This window comes from Phalaenopsis equestris, unplaced genomic scaffold (genome assembly GCF_001263595.1).
Source record: "Phalaenopsis equestris unplaced genomic scaffold, ASM126359v1 Scaffold000507, whole genome shotgun sequence".
Taxonomy (NCBI): Eukaryota; Viridiplantae; Streptophyta; class Magnoliopsida; order Asparagales; family Orchidaceae; genus Phalaenopsis; species Phalaenopsis equestris.
Window position 1 is genome coordinate 103,591 of NW_018164947.1, and position 11,228 is coordinate 114,818.

Genomic DNA, 11,228 nt, shown 5'->3' on the forward strand with positions numbered 1-11,228 from the left:
TATATATATATATAGGCCTGAAGTAACAGCTTACGTAGCCTAATTCAAAGATAACCATCAGTAATTAATGGTATAATTGTGTTATTGGATGCTTAGGATTTGATTATCATCAGGTAATTATCATAACCTAATTAACAAATTTCAATTACTATTGTTCAATAGTAATTGAAAAATGGGGCCATGAACAACAGCAGGAACAAACAGTAGCAGGTCTAGAATTTAAAAAATGGGGCCATGAATTATAAAAAAACAACTAAAATAAATAAATTAAAAACATAATATTTTGGGCAAATCTTGATATAAACGATTATATAAAAAATTTACAACTAACATAAGTAAAATAGTAATTTTTATCTTCTGACATGAATTTCAAGGTATTTTTTTTAATAATAAATGTTTCGAGTTCAAGTCCAAAATAATCCGGGGCCCAGATTTAGCAAGCTTGTAATCAAACTGATTGTCTCATCGAGATGAACTCCATGATATCAAAATTAGATCAACCTGAATTGACAAGACAAACTCGATGATATCAACATTAGGTAAATTAGAGATCCAATTAAGTGCAGATCGAACCATTGAAGCACGTTTGGACGTTTTGGAGTGTTAATTGAATGATTAAATAAACCCCAATTTTACATATATATAGTCAAATCAAACGTCTCGACGATAAGAATCTAACGAGCCTAAAATCACTCAATTCCAAGATAACTAAAACCCTCAAATCGTAAAAAGATAAAAAATATATATAAAATAATAATAGAACTCTACGATCAAGTGGGATCAATGTGACTTGCCCGATCATGTGATTATAAGAGTTATTTGCTAAAGAACAAAAATGTCCATCCTCCAGAAGCTATAAATAAATGTCATCTGTTTGCATGAGGGGAGGAGAAAGATGAGTTAAGTTCTAGTTGTTCTGGATTGAAGACCCAACGATAACTTCTGGCTCCGATAGTCGTTGAGCATCGCCCACCGACCACTGAAGAAACTATCAGTTCCTCCTAATCGGCATCGTCAGCAAACTTTGTTTGCGAATAACATATCCTGAATAAGATGAAATGATCTATCCCTAATATGGTATAACGACGTATGTCAGACACAGTAGAATGATGTATCCCAAATAAGATCCAACAATAACTCCCAGAGATAACTACTTATGTTCGCTACATTGAGAATACAATGAATTTCTCCAGACTTCTAAAGTTTTCTCTTTACATCATATACCGACAAGTGATGTCTTTGATGTAAAATATTATACCCAAGAAATGGGCTACAACCACCAACTACTATAACTTCTTACTAAGGTCTTGTGGCCAATTCACTCTCTTGTAGCTATCAATTATGGCTTAAGTGACCATTTACTATTGCAATTTTTCACTATGACATCTATGACTGATTGACACTCTTGCTGCTTCCAACTATGGCCTATGCAGTCTGTTACTACTATGGTTTCAACTACGGTGTTTGTAGCTAATTATGTTATTGTAGCTACCATCTACGAACTATGTGATCAACTATTTATTACAACAGCTTTCAACTACGACATATGTGGCCAATTGAGGTTACTGCAACCACCAAATAAGGTCTTTTTGACCAAATACGATCTAAGTGACTAACAATTACTACAACTTTCATTTATGAACTTTATGGTCAACTAATGCTACTGCATCAACAAATTATGACCTATGTGACTAACTACCATTGCAGCTTCTAACTACAGTCTCCGTGGCTAATTGATGTTATTCCAACTTCCAATTATGTCATCTGTGGCTAATTGATGCTATTACAACTACCAACAGTGACATGTGTGACCACTTACAACCAATGTGGTCAACTGCTAGTGTAGCTTCCAACTACGACATATGTGGCGAATTTACACTATTGTGGCTACCAACAACGACCTATGTGACCAACTGCTACCGCAATTTGTAACTGCGGTCTCTGTGGCCAACTAATGCTACGACAATTACCAATTATGACCTGCATGACCGACCAACTGATTTAATATATGAAATGACTATCATTTGAGCCGAATTTGAGTACATATACCCCAAGAATAGACCCACTCAACTAAGAAGTAAGGAGACAAGCTCAAGATAGTCTCTCTATATCTGCGCCTTACCAGTCGGGCTTAAAATAAACTTGTTAGCTTGGTCCAAGACACATTCGCCATCTAAATCTTTGTTAAACTCATTATCCATATTATTACGAGACTTTACCAGTTGAGCAAAGAAATGAACATCTACTTGGGCTTTTAAATTGCTCACCCAAAACTCTCACTAGGCATAGCTAATCAATTTATATCAAAGATCTACTTGGCGGCTGTCACCAGAAAACCTGATGACTCTTTTTAGCTTAATGATCGTCCACCAGTATGAGTCCAAATATGCATTTGAACATAATTTCCCTAAACACCTGATCTGTTGATCCCCCTTGATCATAGATTAATTTTTTAATGATTTGAGTGTCTTAATGACCTAAAAAATTTAGTGATATAGGGTTGGTCGGATACCTCTTGTCCAAACATTTTGTTTGACAATAAATATATCAAATTTAAAATTTATTTGACCATTTAATTGATTATAGAGTCTCTAAATACACTCTAAATACACTCTAATGGGTTGATCAGTGCCTGATTGGACTCAGATTGAACCAACTTTCGTCTCGTTGGGTTCGGTTTGTCGAGACAGTTAATTTGAATATAAACTTGCTAAAATCGGGTCTAGATAATCTTGAATTGAATTTGAAAGATGTTTTATCAAAAATAAATTGAGATTAGTGAAAAAAAATTATTAATGATATTTTAGATAGTGGTAATAGAAGAATTGTGTGGTACGTTTGTAAACTTCTTTTTAAATATTTCATGATTTGAAATCATACAGGTTCAATGTTCCGTATAGCCCAAAACCCTATGGAGATCGTAGCATCATTTTAAAAATCAGAAGTGCATTTTATACAGCCATAAAGAAACGCTGCGTCCATGCTTCCCGCCCGGCTTCCAAGATTCCAAGGAATAAATGCATGTACCTAAGTTTTTTCCTCATATAGAACCAAAATTTATACATTATAAATTTTAATTTTCAACAAATTATTTTTAAAAATGTATGTAACCTAAATTCTAATAAATAATTTACATTTTACAATTTTTTTAATAAATTACTTTAAATTTAATTTATTAACAAAATTACACGTCGCCAATACTTAAAATATATAAATTACATGAATCATTGTTTTTTAATGTGTCCTATCTAACACATAAAATTTAATTTTTATATTTATATAAATTTACCTATATTTGAAAAGATGTGTTTTTTTAAAAAAAAGATAGTATTAATATTTTTTATGTGATATAATTTTTTTAATATTATATGAACATTAAAATATAAGTGTGAAACGAGAAAGTTTTTCCAGAGAAAAAGAATAAGAAGAAAGAAAACTAATATGGAGGAAAATACGCAGGAGAAGTATGAAGATAAGGAAGTAAAGAACTTCTTATAACCATTTTTTTATCAGACAATTAATACAAAGTATAAACTTGTAAATACTACAGAAGGGTAATTAAGATAATACTCAGATGAGTGCACTCATATTTTTATTCATATTTTCAATATATGGGAAACCTAGCCCCTAAAAGCAGACAAAGGAGCACAGGAGGCAACGACAGGAGAAACTAAAGTTGATACAAAGAAACCCAACAATAAAGAAGAGGACGAATGGAGAGGAGAGATCAATGTGGCGTGTATCCCACTTCAAGGTGATGGTCGAGGTTTGTAAGCATCAACTTGCTGGTAAGGATTTGATGACGATTGATCAGTGAAGCTTTTGTGAGTATGTCTGCAATTTGATCTTCAATCAAAATGTTTTGTAGATGTATGTGTTTGAGTTGAATGTGATCTCTGATGAAATGATAATCGACTTCAATATATTTGGTAAGAGAGTGAAATACTAGATTGTTTGTTCAGGTGATGGCAAAGGTGTTATCATTGTAAAGAGTAATGGGAGGAATGGGTGTGTTGATAAGTTCTTGTAACTATCTTCTGAACTCAATGATTCCAAAGCCCTGTATTCGACTTCAGTGAAGGACTTAGCCATTGTGGGTTGTTTTGTTACTGACCGAGATATAAGATTACGACCGTTGTAAATGCGGAAGCCCAAAATAGATTTTTCGGTCGGTAGTATCACTGACCCAGTTAGCATCTACATAATCACTTAAAAGCATAGAACTAAAAAAAATTGGAAGCCCATAGTGAATGGATCCTTTTAGATACATAAGTAGTCTTTTTAATTTTTGATAATGTATGAAATTTTGTTGATGCATGTGTTGACTTAAATAATTGATTGTGCAGGTTAAGCAACACGGGTAACAACAAAATTTTTTAGTTAGTCCATGATTTTTCTATACTGATCCGGTTTTGTCACGTGTGTTGAAATGTTGGGTTATTTATGATGATGAGTGGGAAGGGGAGTTGGGACGGGTTTGGCTTGAGACATGCATGTTTTATTCAATACTTGAGTTAAGTATTGAAATTGGTTTAAAAAATACCCTTGGGAGGTTTTGTGAATGCGTAAACTGAGAAAATAAGAAATAGAGCCTACTTGTGTTAAGTTAAATTGAGTGCTGAGAGTGTTAATTAAGGTATGAATAGTTGTAGTGGAATTCCAATGAATAATATGTCAGCTGCATAGACTAATAGATAAATGCAAATTTGATTATGATTGTAAATGAGAAAGAGATAGACCAGCAGTGCTTAAAATAAATTTCTGACTATTTTAAAAAGTTTAGAGTGTAGATTACCATTGACATGAAGCTTGCTTTAGTCCAGAGATAGCTTTTTGTAATTTGCACACATAATGAGAATAATTATTTTCTGTGCAACATGGAGGTTGAGCGAATACATTATCATTAACTTTACCATGTAAAAAAGCATTAGAAACATCAAGTTGCTAAATTTTCCATTGTTTGGAAGTAGATGAAACAATGAGAAATTTTGTAAAATGACTGAAAGTGTCATTCTAGTCGATGTTGTGCGGTTGTTGAAACCTTTGAACAACTAACCTAGCTTTGTGATGAGCAATGGATCCATTAGCATGATATTTAATTTTAAAGTTCTCTCTACATCCTAATATGTTTTCATTTGTAGGAGGGGTAAAAGTGTTCATGTGTCCCGTTGTTGAAGAGCAATAAATTCTTTTGACATAGTTTGCACCCAATGAGAATGTCGAATAGCTTGTTTGTAAGTATTTGAAGCTTCAGAGTATTGATAATATGTTGAAAATCAAAATTTTGTTTTGGTTTTAAGTTACATGGTTGTTTTTCGGTTATCATTTAGTGTTTAACTACAATATCTCCTTATCATCAAGGATGTGCTCATGTTTGTAACTCTTCACTTCTTCACTTTCTAACTAGGAGTGAGGATCTTCAGAGTCTTGACTAAGAGTAAGTCCCTCTATGTCAACTTCGGTCCAACGGTATACTGCTGGAGTCCACTTCAAATAATCCTAAATGAATCCTTCCTTATACTTCAACTGCATAAATATGATCACGGGCCTCCTCAACGTGATCCCTGGTGTTGCTTCTGAAACTAGCTGAGTTCTTTAAGTCCTCCACTATCTTTAAGCCAACCCCTGTAATATCAACCTTCTTCTCATACTTTAATCTCTTATTCTCTTGCTCGATAGCAGATATACTCACTCTCAGGGTCTTCAAGTTCTTTGTACTCTGACTAAGGTTAGTTCGTACTTGTAACAACTGATCTCGAGTACTATTTAGATCTTTATGTTGTAATAAGAAGTTGTCATCATTGACAATTCTATCCTGCACTTTGTCAACTAACTTTCTAAGGCAACAACTTCCTCAACCTTAGCATCATATCAGTATTTATAATTCTCATAGAGGAACTTGATCTTGAGAATTTGAAGTTCCACTCTTTCAAAGAAATTATGAATCCCACTCCAAGATCCATCTTCTTATCCAACTAAAATAAATAAATTTATGTTAGATGGATAAAAGAAGTATAAAGCAACAAAAATTGGCACATGTATAGAAATCTTGCATTTTTCTTGGTATTTGGTCCATAAGTGAATTAACACGCCCTCTAGAATATGGATCTTAGAAGGGTTGGTCAGAGGGTTTTATGCCCTTCACCCCACTTACTTTGCTCCAAAGGAACGATCTCATAGTCATTGTCCTACAAGGGCTCCTTTGGAATTGCAACATGAGTCGGTTTGAGGCGCTTCTTCTAAGATTTCTTCAACCTCATCACAAAAGGTCATCTTGGATGGATAAAAATAATCTCTTAAACAGAAGCTCCTTACTTTCAAAGTTCTTGAGTACTTTTCCTCGAACTAAAAATCACCAAGTTTCTGAAATCCAAGTATTTGTAGTATCTCATCCACTGTGATCAGAAGATAAATAAAAAACACTTTCATGAAATCCCCATTCATTCTATGCAAAAAAAAAAAAATCAACAGATCAGTATTGTATTGAATCCTTAGTGGAAATATCTAATACCATACTTCTAAATGATACATGCTTGTGTATTTCACTAGCAAACCCACCAAGCTTGACTATGATCTCCTACCTTAACTTAGCCCCTCATTTTCTGAAGAAGGCAATCAGTCTGATAACTATTGCCATCTCCCAACATGAGAACTGTGAAGCACTAACCCCAGTAGCATTTAAAATCTCCAACAATTCATTCATCAATTGAAATTGTAGAACAACTCACAAATTTTCCTAGTAAATTACATTGTATCTAGGAGGAGGGAAACAATCTTGATAAGTAGGAGTTGGTAATTTCTTCAGCATTTCATTCATACAGTGAAGCTTCTTCTGATTCATCCCCTGTAAGCATCGATATCGTCTCTTCAAAATTCTTGTACTTTATCTGCTTTTCAATTAGTTGATTCCCCGGACATTGATATATTGAAGCATTGAAATTTGTTCTTGAAAAGAGACAACAACAAACCGTAAAAGAACTCTGGTGGTGTGCCACACAAGCACAGAAAGAGGTACAACTATAGGACAAGGGACACCGAGTTGTGCATGACAAGCACAAAAGTAACGCTACTATAGCAAGCCAAAGAATTTTGTGATTTTTCATCATTATTGTAGAAAGAGGCACAACAGCAGACCAAGGAACTCTAAGTGACACTTTGGCCTAGAAAGGAGAAATGGGCCTTCTCCCCACTCTCTAAGGCTTATTTATGGGCAAAAAATTTGGTTTTTTTGTGCCAAAAATCAAGAAAATTGCCATTTTTAAAAGGAAACCAGCTTGAACAGTAACTCGATCTAGTGGCTATAGCTTAATCCGCGACCTCCCTAATGATTTTTGGTTGTCTTACGAGATCCACGTGATTGCAACCCAGATTACTAACCTAGCCCGCCAACTGCTAAATGTGTGACATGCACATTTAGTGTGATAGTGATTTGGAATGCTAACCCAGCCCACTCCTTGCCACACGACTTAATCCCACTTTGCTAACCTATCCCAACTCAACCTATCAATCCATATAAGTGCCCAAGCCCACTCCTAGCAACTGACTATGGCTGGTAGCTCGCGTAACCACCCGCACTACGTCGCTCGACCTGAGCTCCAATGCCTCTAGCCTTTCCCACATAGCCCGTGAATCGCCGCTGACCCGTGACCCACCAGCCAGTCTCTATCCTATGACTTACATTCCTCGCGTATCTCCCGATGCTACCAAGTGCCACCTGCTGACCACCGCAGTGGTCGAACACCATTTTTTTAATTATATTTTTATTACTTTGATTATTTTCATATAATAAAACAAAATCAATTAAAAATATGAGATAACTAATTTTACCATCTATCGCAAATTGCGATGCATTTTTAGCAAGAATTATTATGATTTAAACTAAAAATCATCCAAAGATCTTATTTCAATAAACTTATAGTCAAACTAACCGCTCGATGAGATGAACCAAATAATTCCCAAATTGATCCAAACCAAGCCGAATCTAGCCCAGATAAGGCTGTTAAACCACTTTTAAAGGCTTTGAGTGGTTAATTTGAGGGTCAAATAAACTCTAACTTTGATGTACCTATAGTCAAATCAAGTGTCTCGAAAATGAGAAATCCAATGAGTCCAAGATCACCCGATTCTGAATTCATTAAAGTAATCAAATCATCTAAAATTTTCTTATAATAAAGGCGAATCAATGTTGATCGTTCGATCAGGTGATTATGACAGTTATTCACCAAATGATGAAAATGCCTTATTCTCGAGAGCTATAAATATATCCTCTCTTCAATTGGAAGAGAATGAGCCTAATTACAGTGATATTTTGTATTGAAAATTCGACATTAACTCCCGACCTCCATGGCCGTCTACCAACACGGACCGCTGTCTGTCGGGCGCCGTCAACCACTGCTGGTCAACCCCTGCTTGCTGTTGTTGTTAGACTTTGTTCAGGGAGCGAAGAACCCTGTTAAATAACGAGGTACTATATTAAGTAACAAAGAACTCTGATAAAAAATGAAGTATCACAAACACCGTGCAATGATGTACCTCAAATACTATGTAATAAATACCCGATGATAACTCCTGCTAGCAATTATTCTCGAGCGATGTATTCAGAATACGATAGATATTTATGTATACTGTGTACAGACAAACATTATACTTGGTGTAATATTATACTCATTTCCTAGTTGCAGAATAAGGGTCTGTCATTGTATTTGTAAACCTATATTGAATTATTTTAATTGAGCTAAACCCCATGATTTTTTCTCTTACCGTGCATTCATATAAAAAGTCTGCGTATTCTTATGTAACTTTTTTCATTATTTCTGTGCGTGTTGAATTTTCATTCTGATGTTTAAACGTTAAATTATTACACTTCACATATCATCACTCTATTATTTGCTCTATAATTTCTGCTTTTGGGGGGAACAAATTTTATAAATTCATTTAGGCCCCAAAAAATCGGAAATTTCAATTATCATAATTTTATTAAAATACCATATTGAAATACATAAGAAGTTGGTGCTATGTATGGAAATGACCAAATTTTAATTGTGGAGCCCCACAAGTCTGCCGAAATTGATAATATAATAATCTAACCAAATAAATTTGCAAGACTAATCCACTCAGCATGATGCAGATGTCAATTTTCAGCATCTTATGTAGATTGTGAATGATTTTTAGGCTATAAATAATTAAATATTAAATAAATTGTTATTAAAATAATATATCTATAGCCACATACATACCTAAAATCAAAATTTCAATAAGAACCAACAACATTTAGTCAATTAGAATGAGCAAGAAATTGGAAACAAATTTGAGCAACTTTAGCTCAATAGGTTACACATGACCTACTAGAATATTATGCAAATGTGGCATTTAGGGGTGTAAGCAAGTCGTTTTGACAAAAAGTGTATTCGTGTTCCACTCGTTTATTATTCGAACACAAAAAGTGTGTTCGTGTTCGACTTATTTGCTTAGCAAACAAAGAGTCATTTTGACAACTCTAATTACACAATCGTTGGATGTTAAGTGTTGGAGCAAGATTTAACTCTTATTGATATATTGAAACATTATTTGAAAATAATTTAATATATTTTTATTCAATTAACTTTTTAAAAAATACTACTTATATATAATTGATGAGTTGTGTTCCGAGCCAAAAAGATTCGAACACTAACAAACAAATTTTTATTCGTGTTTGACTCGTTAACTAAAGGAACGAATCGAACACAAGCTTCTTAACTAGCCGAACACGAGAACAACGAGCCGTTTTGACAGCTCTAATGGCATTACATGAATAGTAACAAACATTTTAACTTGTCTAATAAGTATAATATGATTGTGAAAACTAGCATCAATTATAAGCATTTTTCATTAGCAACAATATAAACATTTTAAATAATAAATTATCAAACCATAAAATAATAATTCAAATTTTCTATTTTGAAAAATATTGAATATGTTTTGCTTCTTACAACCCCACTTTGATTTATACATTCATTTGTTTATATTTTGACATCAATTCTTATATATTTACTGTCACTTATATCAACATTTATTTTTATTTTTCCTTCATCATTTATATTTATATTATACTTTTACCTCTATTTATTCACACGTGTTTAAGCATATCAAATGCGTAGATGGACAATCATATAAATTCATAAACCACTTATATCTCTACCCACCGCAAGTGGGGAGGGAGAGTGAGAGAGAGAGAGAGAGTTTGCTTTAGGACTAGAACTAATTAAGCATATTTTTATACTCAATGTAATTATAATTATCCCACTTTATAAATCTATAATTACATTCCTATCATGAGTTCCCATAAATTTATTCGATTTTTACTAGAATAATAATATCATAATACATTACGTGAATATTATATAATTTCATGAACTAATGCGAAATCATAATATCGTGTTCTATATTGCAAGCTATTTCATCCTTGGTAAGAATATAAGCTCTAATGCCATAAGATTTTGCATGAGATTTTGTTGATCATTGTTGCACATATTACAAATTGTATATATTATTTATGTGATTTGCATGTTTTTTAAAGCCCAACTTGTTATGTGTTATATTGCATTTGTAATTCTACTCATGTTGGAATTATTTTCTAATGATATTGTTAGTCTTTATACCTATTGAATTATAACTATAATTTTTTTATTAGTAAATATAATTGCATGTTATTGCACAAATTTTCTTATTATCACCAATAATATCATCACATCCCATCAACTGGATTAAGATACTTGATTAAAGTTATAACATCGTTCTCAATTTAACATTCACCTTCCTAATGTTACCAAAATATTTTGTCCTAGAATATGCTTATTATTTCTATAACATAATCTTTCGAAAACAACAACACATGCTATTAAGTTTTATTTGAAAAGTTTTCAGATTTTATTATTATTTTCAAAGTTATTACAAATACTCGGTTCTTATTATTTCTAGTTTCATCAACTTATAAAAAGAATAACATCAAAAAATATTTATTAAAATAATGAAATAAATAATATATATTTTAAACTTTATCACTAGCTTATTTATATAATTTGAATCATTTAATATTAAAAGAAATTAATACAATATAATTTTTTATCTAAATAGAAACTAAACTAATAATAATAAAATTTGAAAAAAAAAAAACTAAAAATAGGCAATTATTAGTCAAATTGATTGTATATCAATTTGATCAAACTAATCAAATAAAATATATATATATA